This window comes from Carlito syrichta, unplaced genomic scaffold (assembly GCF_000164805.1).
Source record: "Carlito syrichta isolate Samal-C Ts95f unplaced genomic scaffold, Tarsius_syrichta-2.0.1 Scaffold309834, whole genome shotgun sequence".
In the NCBI taxonomy this organism is placed as follows: Eukaryota; Metazoa; Chordata; class Mammalia; order Primates; family Tarsiidae; genus Carlito; species Carlito syrichta.
The window spans coordinates 606,046-618,994 of record NW_007253930.1 but is presented as its reverse complement, the minus strand read 5'-3'; positions in this window follow the sequence as shown (position 1 = coordinate 618,994).

Below are 12,949 nucleotides of genomic sequence, written 5' to 3'. Positions count from 1 at the left end.
AACACTATATATTCACATACATAACATTTTCACAACAGAATGAATAAATATTCACACTAAGTACTACCAATAAAGACTATAAATAGACTGGTGTGAATTCATGTCATGGAGTGCAGCTAAATAAGTTCACTGCAGACGTTAATAAAATTTTTCTCTTTTCAGAGTTTTTGGGATGACAGAATTATAGTCAGATATTCTGGTGAGTGTATAGTAGTTCTCTCATTGTGTGCATCTAAAAAAATTCAATAGTAAAGTACAACCCATACAAAAAACTACACACAAAACATATATACCACCCAGTAAATTATTATAATCATTTGTATGTCACAAAGTAGATACAGATCAAGAAGTAAAACATTGCCAGCATATGAAAGCTCCTTTTGTTCACTCTGGCTAATTATTACTTTTCTCTCCTCAAAGTTAAATAGCCACTTTCCTCTTTCTAGCATTCTATATTAGTCTTGCCTCTTTTTGAACTTTGTGTAAGTGAATCACACATGATGTATTTTTTTCCTGAATTCTTTTACTCAGGATTTTACATTGATGAGATTATCTAGATTACTGTACATATTGGTAGTTTGGTCATGTTCATTACAGTGTACTGGTCCATAGTATGATGATACCACATATTACTCATGCAATCTATTGTTCAAGGAACAATCAGTTTTTGATTATTAGGAATAATACTGTGATGATCATTCTCGTATGTGTTTCTTGGTCTATATGTTTATTCCTTTCTATGACATACATACTTAGGAGTGCAAATGCTGGATTCTAAAATGTCCATGTCTTCAATTTTGGCATGCAATATCAGACTGATTTCCAAAGAAGTTGTAACAAATTATACTTCTGCCAGCAATATTTGAGGACTCTGCTTGCACCACATCTTTGATAGCATTTAGTGTCAAGTTTTTCCATTGTAGTCAAGCCAGTTTGTGTGTTGGGACATCTCCTGTTGGTTTGGTTTTATATGCCAGTGATTAATAATGAGAGCAAGTCTCTCTCTCTCTCTCTCTCTCTCTCCCACTTTCTTTTCTTTTCTTTTTTTTTTGAGTCCGAGTCTTACTCTGTTGCCCAGGTTGGAGTGCAGTGGCAAGCTCATGGCCATTTGAAGATTTCACTGGCTGGACTCAGGTGATCTTTCAGTCTCAGCTTTCCAAATAACTGGAACTATAAGCGCCTGCCAGGCCTGGCTATTTTTTTTGATTTATTTTAGAGACTAGTTCTCCCAAGTTGCCCAGGCTGGTGTGGAACCCCTGGACTCAGGCAATCCTCTCGCCTCTGCCTCCTAAAGTGCTGCGATTACAGGTGTGAGCCACTGTGCCAGACTCAAGTATCTTTTAAGTACCTATTAGTATTTTTATATTCTGATTTTGGAACTGTTTAAATTTTTGTTCATTTTTATTTAATTATCTGTTTTATTCATGTTTATCTTCAGAACTATTTAAATCTCCCAGGTACTACAGTATTTTCTCTATCTTTGTGGCTTGTCTTTTCACTCTATCTACAATGCTATATGTTATTTTCCTTTTTTTATAGTGCTTTATTTGTGCCTGATTTAAGAATTCTTTTCTTCTCTGAGTTCAGGAAAATATTTTCCAGTAATTTCTTCTAAAAAGCTTATAATTTTGACTTTAACAATTACTTCTTTAATCTACCTAGAATTGATTTTCATGTATGTTGTGAAGTGGGGAAAATCTTTATATCAAGACACTAAATTATGTATTGTCTTTTGAAATTATTTAAGAAGTATTGATCCATAGTAATTATGTCTATTTATGGGATACAGTGTGGCATTTCTGGGCACTTATACATAGTGTTATGATCAAATGGAGGTAATTACCATATCCACCAACATTTATCATTTATCTGTGGTGACAATATTCAAACTCTTCTTTTCGGTGGAAGAAAGGATGGGGGGGCAGGCTGGGCGCATAGAAGGAAGCCTGCCTGCCCCCCACTCTCCCCAGAGCCCCTAGGGACTGGTATCCCGAGACCTCGAGGGCAGAGTCCTCTCTCGGGAGGGAAGGCTGGGACACCCCGCTCCTTGAGGACCAGTGTTCCCCTATGCCATCCAGGTTGTGTACCTGAGACACTCGAGCTGGCTCCCCCAGAGCCTGCAGGCAGGATGATCTAGGGACAGCTTCCCAACACAGACGGAGCGCTTGCCCTGCACCGAGGCCACCACTAGCCACCTATGATCGGGGGGTGGGGGGGTCCTCGGACCTACCAGCAGAGGCAGCACCCATCACCCTAAACCTCCACTCCAGGTATCGGCTGGAGCGAGTCCTGTCCCTTGGCTACAAAGGCTGGAGGAGGAGGCATTTTCGGGGCAGCGGCAAGGACCCGGCAGCCCATATGGTGCCAGTCCCTGTAGGGTTGCCATGAAGAGCAAGGCCCGTGGGCTCTTGCCCTCAGTTTCTCCCCACCTTGCCAGAGCAACTCCTTTCCTGGAGATTCCCGAGTCCCACAGGGCAACGAGGGAGGTAGCCTGTCCTATGGAGGCAACTCTCTGGGTGGCCAGCAGCTCCCTGGGCCTGCACCGAGATGCCGCGCGGCTGGGTGCTTGCCTAGGTTGGCCAGCCTGCCTCCTGGGTCCCACTGTCCTCTGTGGGTCTGGACGCCCCAGAGGATGGCAAACGAGGCTGACTCGCATCGCGCTGTCTACAGGCTTTGCTTGCAGACCCCACTGGAGCAGGCCCACATAGCCTGGGTCCTGGAAAGCCAGGGAACCTCCTGGCCTGTGACGACTGTGCCCTTTGCCCAGCCCAGTCCTCCTTCAGTCTCCTGGTGGCCCTTGGCACCAAAGACATCAGGAGCAGGTAGGGCCTCCTGGGGGAAGGGGATTGGGGGGGTGCAGGGCCGGCACCCTGCAGCCTGTATTTTAGCCTTCATTCAACAGCAAGCTACACAAGGACCACTGAATTTATTTTCATAAACAAAGTTTGAGATGCATTAAACAAAACACAGTCTTGCTGCAGCGACCCTATCCCCCAGCCTCTGGGGACCAGAAGCTATATTCTTTCCAGTTCTCTTTGAGTCTTTCCAGTCTTTTCCTTTGTGTTTCAGAACCCTTTGTGACCATCATGTACCTATAAAACTGTATCATTTTTACTTGTTCTGTGTTTAGATAGATGAGCTTGTGTTCCAAATATTCTTCTGTATTTTGTATTTTTCTTTTTCTTATTTAGTCCTGGACAACTTTGTCAATATGTATGAATCTGCTCCCTTTGTTTTTTCTGCTGCAAAAGGTTCCCTGATGTGTTGAGTCATACTTTCATTTAACCGGTTTGCTCATAATGAACATTTAGAACAGGAGCTGGAAGGAATGCTATGGAGTAGCTGGGAGGGCTCTTTGGGCACTTGTCAGTATTTTCCCAAGATGGATGGGTAGACATGAACTTGCTGGACCCAGGCTCCACAGACCCTGCAGTGATGGAGGAGCACCCCAGAGGCCAGTCACTTAAAGGGAGCGGGGAGAGCAGACAGGCCTGATTTATGGCACTTTGTTTCCTTGGAGAGTATCTAGTGCTCTTTAGAACCACAAACCCTTCAATGCTCTGTGATTAACTTGGCTAAATGCTCCATTCTCAGCTTCTCTTGCTCTGGCCCCCTCATCCTGTGGGCAAAGAAGGCTTCAAATCTTGGAGGATGCACAGACCCTTGGTTTTCTGTGTTTGGGCTCTCTGTGACTTTAATAATTCCTCCATAGTAACTTTTTTATAGTTTGAAAACAACCTGGGTGCTGGGCAGGATGCCCCTCTGCCTATGACTCTCCAATGGTCACCTTTGGCTCATCTGTCTGAGGCCAGAACTGTGCGTTCCCCAGACTGGAGGTTCCAGGAGCGTTTGAGCTCAGCCTGTCCAAACCCATGGCCTACTCTCCCAAGCCTAGTCTTGTCCTGGGATCTTGGTCCTGGAGCCTGTCCTGAAGTGCCCCTACTATAATACAGCAGAGCCACCTTGCGCCCTTCCCTTCCTCCCCTCTCCATGGCCGTGGTGCCCAAGTCCTGTTTGCTATTGGGAGTTGGGGAAGGAGGAATGTGAGAAGGGAGAGAAGATGTGAACTGGTCCCTGTATTGATGTCATGGGGCTGCTGTAACCAGTGACCACAGACTGGGAAGTTTAAAAACACCAGAACTTGACTCTCTTGATTCTGGGACTGAAAGTCCAAGATCGAGGTGTTAGCAAGACCGAGCTCCCTCCGGAAGCTCTAGGGAGGATCCTTCCTTCCTCTTCCAGCTCCTGGTGGCCCCAGGCATTGTCTTGTGGCTGCATTACTCCAAACCCTGCCTCTGCCTTTATGTGGTCTCTTCTCTGTGCTCTCTTGTCTTCTGAAACAGACACCTGAAGTCATTGAATTTAGGGCCCACTCTAAATCCTGGATGATCTCATTTTGAGATCCTCAACTAAGTACATCTGCAAAGATCCTGTTTCCAAATAAAGTTCTATTCTGACATTCTGGGGATTGAGAGGCAGACATGGCTTTTTGGAATCACCATTCAGCCCACTGCAGTCCCTAAGGATAGACCTTACTTACCTGCACCTGTGGTCAATTCACAAGCAGGTGGCCCTCCTGCATCATACCTGGAGTAAGGGTTACCCCAAGGCCCATGCCTGGCTCCCCCCATCCACTATGCTGCCTTTTGCCCTTGGATCAACACGTGGGATCATATATAGGACAAAAACTGTCTCCTTTCTTAGAATAATTCACCACAGAGTTTCGTTCAAAGAGTGAGATTTCTTAGTGAATTTAAAGTCTTACATTTAAAAAAAGGATGTGCAATTTATTTAGATGTGCCTTTCATAGAAAATGAGAATCATGTTTAAAAACTGGATCTTCAAGTCATTGTTTTCAGACAACCAGGATTGATGGGGATTCTGTAACCCAGTTCTACTGCCTACAAACTCCTCATTTCCAGCCATGTGCAGTGGCTCACCCTTGTAATCCCTGCAATTTAGGTGTCTGAGGCAAGAGGATTGCTTGAGGCTAGGAGTTCGAGACCAGCATAGGCAGTATAGTGAGACTTTGTCTCTAAAATAATAATGATGATGATGATGATGATTGATGATGATGATGATAATAATAATTAGCTGGGCATGGTGGCACATACCTGTAGTCTCAGCTACTCAGGAAGCTGAGGCAAGAGGATCACCTGAACCTAGCCTGGGTGACAGAGTGAGATCCTGACACAAAACAAAACAAAAACTCAAAAACTCCCCATTTCCAGACCTTTGGTTTGTTCTAGAATAGGGGTCAGCAAACTTTTTCTGTAAAGGGCCAGATGGCTGTACTGTCTGTGGGAAGAGCCACAGACAAAATGGAACATAGGAGTGGCCATGTGTCAATAAAACTATTTAGAAAACACAAATTAGAATTTTACATAAATTTCATGGGTCAAGAAATACAATTCTTTTTTATTTTTCAACCTTTTAAAAGCGTGAAAAACCATTTGTAAATCCACAAACAGGCTGGATCTGACCTGGACCAGTTTGCCCATCCCTGCTCCAGAATGGCTGTTTGCTTTGCCAGTACCTGGGATGGGGAGCAGGGGAGGCTTATCCCCACCAACTCTTCTTCCTCTTAGAGCCAGCCCAGGGTGTGGTGGCTGTGGAGGGTGTGTTCATGCAAAGATCTGGCCCTGGGCGGGGGCCTTAAGGGGACTCTGCTCCCATTGCTGGACATGAGGACCATCCCCTTGGCCTGTTACTTTCTAATTATGCTCCTTAGGGAGTTGGGAAAACTGATCATGCAGCTTTCTAGTGGGAAGGCAGGCACAGCAGGCAAGAGGCTGTAGGCTTTGAGGCCACTGACTGAGGGGTCCATCTCTGCCAATATATGCTCCTGTTAGTCATTTCCCAAGGAAGTAGGCATGCATTCAACCCCATCTGGCTAGTTTGTGAACATGTACATCCTGCTAGGGATTTTCAACAGTTTTGAGGGTGAGATGAGAAGGTTCCTCCCTCTCAGCAATTTAATTCATGTCCTGAGAAACTTGGTGAGCTGTTCCATGGGTTGAAGAATTTCTCACAGATTTTATAAAAACTGGGTTCTGGCTTCTAACAGTCACCTGTGACATGAGAGATGTGCTGCATAATTTGATCTCCTTCAAAGGAATATTGGTTCCCATTTGCAGGACAAAGATGTAAGATTTTCTTAGCACGTCAGGCTGAAAAGAGGAAATCAGAGGTTTGAAAAATACTCTTGAGTTTTCAATAATTAATGTTGAATCAGCTCCATGCATTCCTACCCCTCCTTGAGGCCTTCGTAAAACAGTGATAATATAATATATATACAGAAACAAATCCACAGTGATCAGAGAGCTAAAAATGGGGCCGTGGAGCTGAGGGATTCTATCCTTTTCTAAAAAGGTAGAGGAAGGTAGGGGAGGAGTAACTGATGCACCAGGTAGCTGGGGTGGGGGCACATCAGGAGGAGAGACACCTGCCCATCAGGGGTAAGGTGAATCTCAAGCAGAAGATGGGGATGCACAAACTAGTTCAGCCACAGGGAAAGAGCCGCTCACATTCTGGTGTTCTAGCTGCCCACTCTGTCACCTAAAGAACTACTTCATCATGTTACAGTTCTCACTTAGCTCCCACAGCCTGTTCTCAAGAGGTTGGACTAGTGACTGCCCCCATGGCAGGAAACAGGAGAGGGACCATGATAATAAGGAATGAGTGACTTTGGAAGAAACAGAGGTGGTGTCCTTTGACTTGAAAAGAGTCAATAATCTGTTGTACTCATGAAATAAGAAAGAGTGTTCTGGAAAGAGTAGTTTGTAATTCTGAAAGACAGATGGCTCCCATGGCCATCAGGGCTGCTGAGGCCAGAAGAATTGTGGAGACAGGGATGTCCTGGTGGATTGATTAGGCCAATGCCATCTGAAACCACTCTCCATCCTTTATCCTGGTGTCACTGGGGGCAGGACAGTCAGACACAGTGCCTGTTGGGGGTGCTGATGCCACTATACCAAGGTGTCCTGCCAGGAAAATGGGAAGGAATCTATGAACACTCGCAGGGGATAACAGAGGTTGTGCATTGTGGGAGACTTGCATAGGACAGATGATGTGTGTCCCCGTCAAATGGATAGTGGAGGGGGATGGAGACACAGACAGGCCTGCTGCAGGAATTAAGAGACACAGACAACAACATCATCTGGGTCCTGCTTCAGGAAGCAGCCTGGTCTTAATCCCGGGTGCAGGACCAGGAGATAAAATTGGATTAGAATAGGTTTCTGGAAGGAGGGCTCCCATAAAGAAGGTCTTCAGCTAGGACAGCTGAAAAAAATCCTGGAGGCTTCAGTCAGTGAACATGATAGGGTTGAGACACTGGTGGAAAATGGGCGTGAGTGAGAACTCTCACCTTCTATTGCAACATAAAATAAAACCAGAAGTCACTATATCAAGAAGAAGCAGCACAGACTTATTATTTAGAGAGGGAATTAAGAGAACAGGGGTTGGTATATCTAGGATATTACATATTTCTGTTCAGTTGACAAGCTAAGAATGGGTTTTACATTTCTAAATGGTTGGAAACAAAACAATTCTGATAATATTTCATGGTAGAAGAAAAATCATGTAAAATTCAAATTTCAATGTTCATCTAAATAAAGTTGTATCGGCACACACACAAAACAAAAAAAACAAACTCTTCTAGCTATCTTAAAATATGCAACACATTGTTTTAAAACATTTTTATTTTAAAGATGCGATGAACAATTCAGGGTTAAATATATAAATGTTCATTATGCAGGTACCCTTGTTGATGAGGTGTGCCCCCTATCCCCTGACAAAATCCTACTCCTGCCAATCCCTTCTCCCCCGGCAATTTTCCACTACTGCAATCCTTTTCTTATAGTATTATGATAATTGTTCAAGGTTCACTTATGAGTGAGAACATGTGATACTCAGTTCTTTGTTTCTGTGATAGATCACTCAGTATTATAGACCCTAAGTCCATCCAAGTTGTTGTGAAGTTCATAATTTTGTCCTTTCTTATGGCTGTGTAATATTCTACTGTGTATATGTACCACATTTTAAAATTCAATTCTCTTTCAATGGGCATCACATTTGGTTCCATGTTTTTGCTGTTGTGAACAATGCTGCAATAAAAATGCGTGTGCAGGTACTTTTTCATAGATTGATTTGAGTTTCTCTGGGTATATTCCCAGTAGGGGGATTGTGGGGTCATATGGAAGGTCGATTTTTAGATCTTTTAGGAATTTTCAACAGAGGTTGTACTAGTTTACACTCCCACCAACTGTGTAGAAGTGTTCCCTTTTCCCTGCATCCTCGCTAACATCTGTTGTTTTTTGAGTTATTGATGATGGCCATCCCAACTGGAGTTAGGTGGTATCTCAGTGTGGTTTTAATTTGCATTTCTTTGATGACCAGTGAGGCTGAGCATTTTTTAATGTATCTGTTGGCTGCTCGCATGTCTTGCTTTGAGAAGTGTCTATTCATATCTTTTGCCTGCTTTGTAATGGCACTGTTTGTTCTTTTCTTTTTGGCATGTTTGATTCCTTGTAGATTCTAGATATTAGACTTTTGTTAGACATACAGTTGGCAAATATTTTTTCCCAGTCCGTGGGCTGTCTCCCTGCCCTCTTGATGGTTTCTTTGGCTTTGCAGAAGCTTGTCAGTTTGATAAGGTCCCCACTATTTTATCTCTTATGGCAGGGGCACTTGGGGTTTTGATCAGGAATTTTGCCAGTTCCAATTTCCATTAGGGTATTTCCCATGTTTTCTAAGGTTCTTATGGTTTGAAGTTTTATATTTAGGTCTTTGATCCATTTAGAGTTGATTTTTGTATCTGGTGATAGATAAGGGTCTTGTTTTAATCTTCTGCATATGGTCAGCCAGTTTTCTTAGCACCATTTACTGAATAGGTTCTCCTCTCCCCAGTGGTTGGTGGTGGAGGCTTTGACAAAGATGAGTTGGTTGAGAAATTGAGGCTTTGGTTCCAGAATCTCTATCTTGTTCCATTGGTCTATATGTCTGTTCTTGTACCAATATCAGGGTGTTTTGATTATTGTAGCTTTATAATGAAGTTTAAAGTCTGGGAGTGTGATACCTCCTGCTTTTTTTTTGCTGAGAATTGTTTTGGTGATTCGTGGTCATTTATGTTTCCACATGAATTCCATTGTATTGTTATTTCCAGATCTGAGAAGAATGCTGCTGGTAATTTAATGGGTATTGTGTTAAATCTGTAGATTGCCTTCTGTAGTATGGATATCTTAACAATATTGATTCTTCCAGTCTATGAGAATGGAATATTTTTCCGTTTGTTTGTGTCATCTTTGATTTCTTTGAGCAGTGATTTGTAGTTTTCATTGTAAAGGTCTTTCACATCTCTGGTTAGGAAGATACCTAGGTATTTTGTTTTTGTGTGTGACTACAATAGATTGTTATTTGCTATAGTTACTCTATTGGGTATCAAGACACTACAATTTTTTCTTCTTGTCTAATTGAAACTTTGTGCTCACTGACCAACCTCTCCTAGTCCCCCATCTCCCTCCTTTTCCCAGATGCTGGTAAACACTATTCTACTCTACTTCTATGAGATCAATTTCTACGATTCCATATGAGTGAGGTCATGCAGTGTTTGTCTTTGTATGCCTGTCTTATTTTACTTAACATAATGCCCTCTAGGTTATTCCATGTTGCCACAAACGAAGGATTTCATTCTTTTTTATGACTGAATAGTATTCCATTGTATAAGTATACCACATTTTCTTTATCCAGTCATCATTAGATGGGCATTTTGGTGGATTCTATATCTTGACTGTTGTGAATAACCTTGCAATAAACATATCATGCAGATGTCTCATCAACATGCTGATCTCTCTTTTTAAATTTTTTTAAATTTTAAATATGTGGGGTACAATTCAGGGTTATGTATACGAATGTTCATTATGCAGGTACAGTTGTTGATGAAATGTGCCCCCCCGCAGTTTCCCACTACTGCCAATCCCACCCACCCCTCCCCTGGTATTTCCCATTACTGCCAAACCCTTTCTTATAGTATTATAATAATTGTTCAAGTTCTGCTTATGAGTGAGAATATGTGGTGCTCGGTTCTTTGTTTCTGTGATAGATCTCTCAGTAGTATAGACTCTAAGTCTATCCAAGTTACTGCAAAGTTCATAATTTTGTTTTTCTCCATGGCTGCACAATATTCCATCATGTATATGTATCACATTTTAAAAATCCAGTCTTCTTTCTTTAAATTTTTTTTTTAATTTTAAAGATATGGGGTACAATTCAGGGTTAGGTATACAAATGTTCATTATGCAGGTACCTTTGTTGACGAGGTGTGCCCGCTCCTCCCTTGGCATATTCCTGCTACTGCCAATCCTGCCTACCCCCTGCCCTGGCAGTTTCCCACTACTGCCAATCCTTTTCTTATAGTATTATGATAATTGTTCAAGATCTGCTTATGAGTGAGAACATGTGGTACTCAGTTCTTTGTTTCTGTGATAGATCACTCAATATTATTGACTCTAAGTCTATCCAAGTTGCTGTGAAGTTCATATTTTTGTCAATCTTTATGACTGCATAATATTCCATTGTGTATATGTACCACATTTTTAAAATCCAGTCCTCTTTCGATGGGTAGCACAGTTGGTTCCATGTTTTTTCTGTTGTGAGAGAACAGAATATATAAACATGCATGTGCAGGTATTTTTTCATAGAGTGATTTGAGTTCCTCCAGATGCTCCAAGAAGAGGGTCTGAGGGGTTGTATGGAAGGTTGAATTTTAGTTGTTTTAGGAATTGCTACACTGTTTTCCACAAAGCCTGTACTAGTTTGCACTCCCACCAACAGTGTAGAAGTGTTCCCTTTCACTGCATCTTCTCCAGCATCTGTTGTTGTTTGAGTTATTGATTATGGCCATTCTGACTAGAGTTAGGTGGTATCTCAGTGTGGTTTTAATTTAACATGCTGATTTCATTTCTTTTGGCTATATACTTAGTAATGGAACTGCTGGATCATATGGTAGTTCTATTTTTAACTTCTTGAGGAATCTCCATACTGTTTTCCATAATGGCTGTACTTTTCAAATCTACCAACAGTGTATAAGAGTTCTCTTTCTCCATCCTCTCTGGCATTTGTTTTTTTTTCTTTTTGATAATAGCTATTCTAGCTGGGATGAAGTGATATATTATTGTAATTATTTGCTTTACATTTCTCTGATGATTACTGATGTTGAGCATTTTCTCATATACTTGTTGGCCATTCATATGTCTTCTTTTGAGAACAGTTAGTTTAGGCCTTTTGCCCATTTAACGTCCAGATTATTATTATTATTATTATTATTGCTATTGAGTTGTTTGAATCCCTATATATTCTGGTTATTAACTTCTTGTCAGATGCATAGTTTGGAAACAGTTTTGCCCATTCTATAAATTGTCTCTTCACTTTATTGATTAATTCCTTTGCTGTGCAGAAGCATTTTAATTTTATACAATCCCATTAGTTTATGTCTGCTTTTGTTGCCTGTGCTTTTGAAATCTTATTAAAAAAAATCTTTGCTCAGTTCTATTTCTTGAAGAGTTTCTTCTGTGTTTTCTATTAGTAGCTCACAGTTTCTGGTCTTACATTTAAATCTTTAATCCATTTATAATTTTTTATATGATGAGGACCAGAGCTAATGGCCAGGATAATTAGTAGGTTCCCCAATACAGTGACCAGGTACCTGCCCAGGAAGAGCCCAAACAGGAGAGGAGACTGTTCTTGTATATCAGAAAAGCCCAGGAATAGGAAGTCAAAGACAGTGATTTTTCCGTTTAAAGTAGAACAATTGGAGAAACTCTTACTTAAATATAGATAGACTCTAAAAATTTGTGTAATTCAAAAGCTTTTTTTCCTGTTTTCTGTGATCTTCTTTTTTTTTTTTTTTGAGTTGGAGTCTCACTCTGTCACCCAGATTGGAGTGCAGTGGCCACTCCCAGTCACTGCAGCCTCGACCTGCTGGGCTTCGGTGATCCTTCTGCCTCAGCCTTCCAAGTAGCTCTGTGATCTTCTTAAAGGTCACAGAGTTGCGCTAGTGTCTGTTTGTGGCAGGCATGTAAACATGTATATAGGTGTGAACTCTGACCAATAATAGAGGGAGATTTTGGGGGGTAGGTTAATTTTTCATTTTAGCTATCTAGTAAGTTGTCCCATAGACCTTTTTGGATGAGGTTGAACTGGAGATCAGTTGGAGAGACCTTCCTAGGTCTTAGTCTCCACACTTTATTCTCTTTTTAAAATAAGAAAGCTATGAATTTCATAGGCTTGTGAAATTTGAATAAACTATCTTGGGGATATGCATTTACTAGAAAATCATTGAGTGGATGTGTGTGTGTGTGTGTGTGTGTGTGTGTGTGTGTGTGTGTGTGTTTGTGTGTTTTGGGGAAGATAATTAAGAATCTACTTAGTTCATAGCAACGACTCAGGTATTCTAGGTACAGTGGGAGTGGTCTACCCTCTTTTTCTTTTGAGGACCCTTCAAGTGAGTTAATGTGGATGAAATAACTTTACAAACTCAAATTATTTTACAAATACAAGTGCTATCATCATTACCGTCAACAGCATTATCAACATCATCAGTCACTAGGAGTGCTGGGTTTGGTTTCTTTCATTCTCTCTCTTTCCTAGCTGTGTAATCCTCTGCAACTTACATATCCTCTTATCCTTTCTCAGCTTCAGTTTCTGTAAATGATGTACACACTTTGTATATGAAATGTTTTGGATGTTTGGCTCTTCCAGATCTCATGTTGAAATATGATCCTCCGTGTTTAAGGCGGGACCCGGTGGGAAGTGTTTGGATCATGGGGGCATATCCTTGGTGTCTTTCTTGCAGAAATTAGTGAGTTCTTGTTCTATTAATGCACACAGGAGCTGGGTTTTTTTTGAGTTGGAGTCTCACTCTGTCACCCAGACTGGAGTGCAGTGGCTGCTC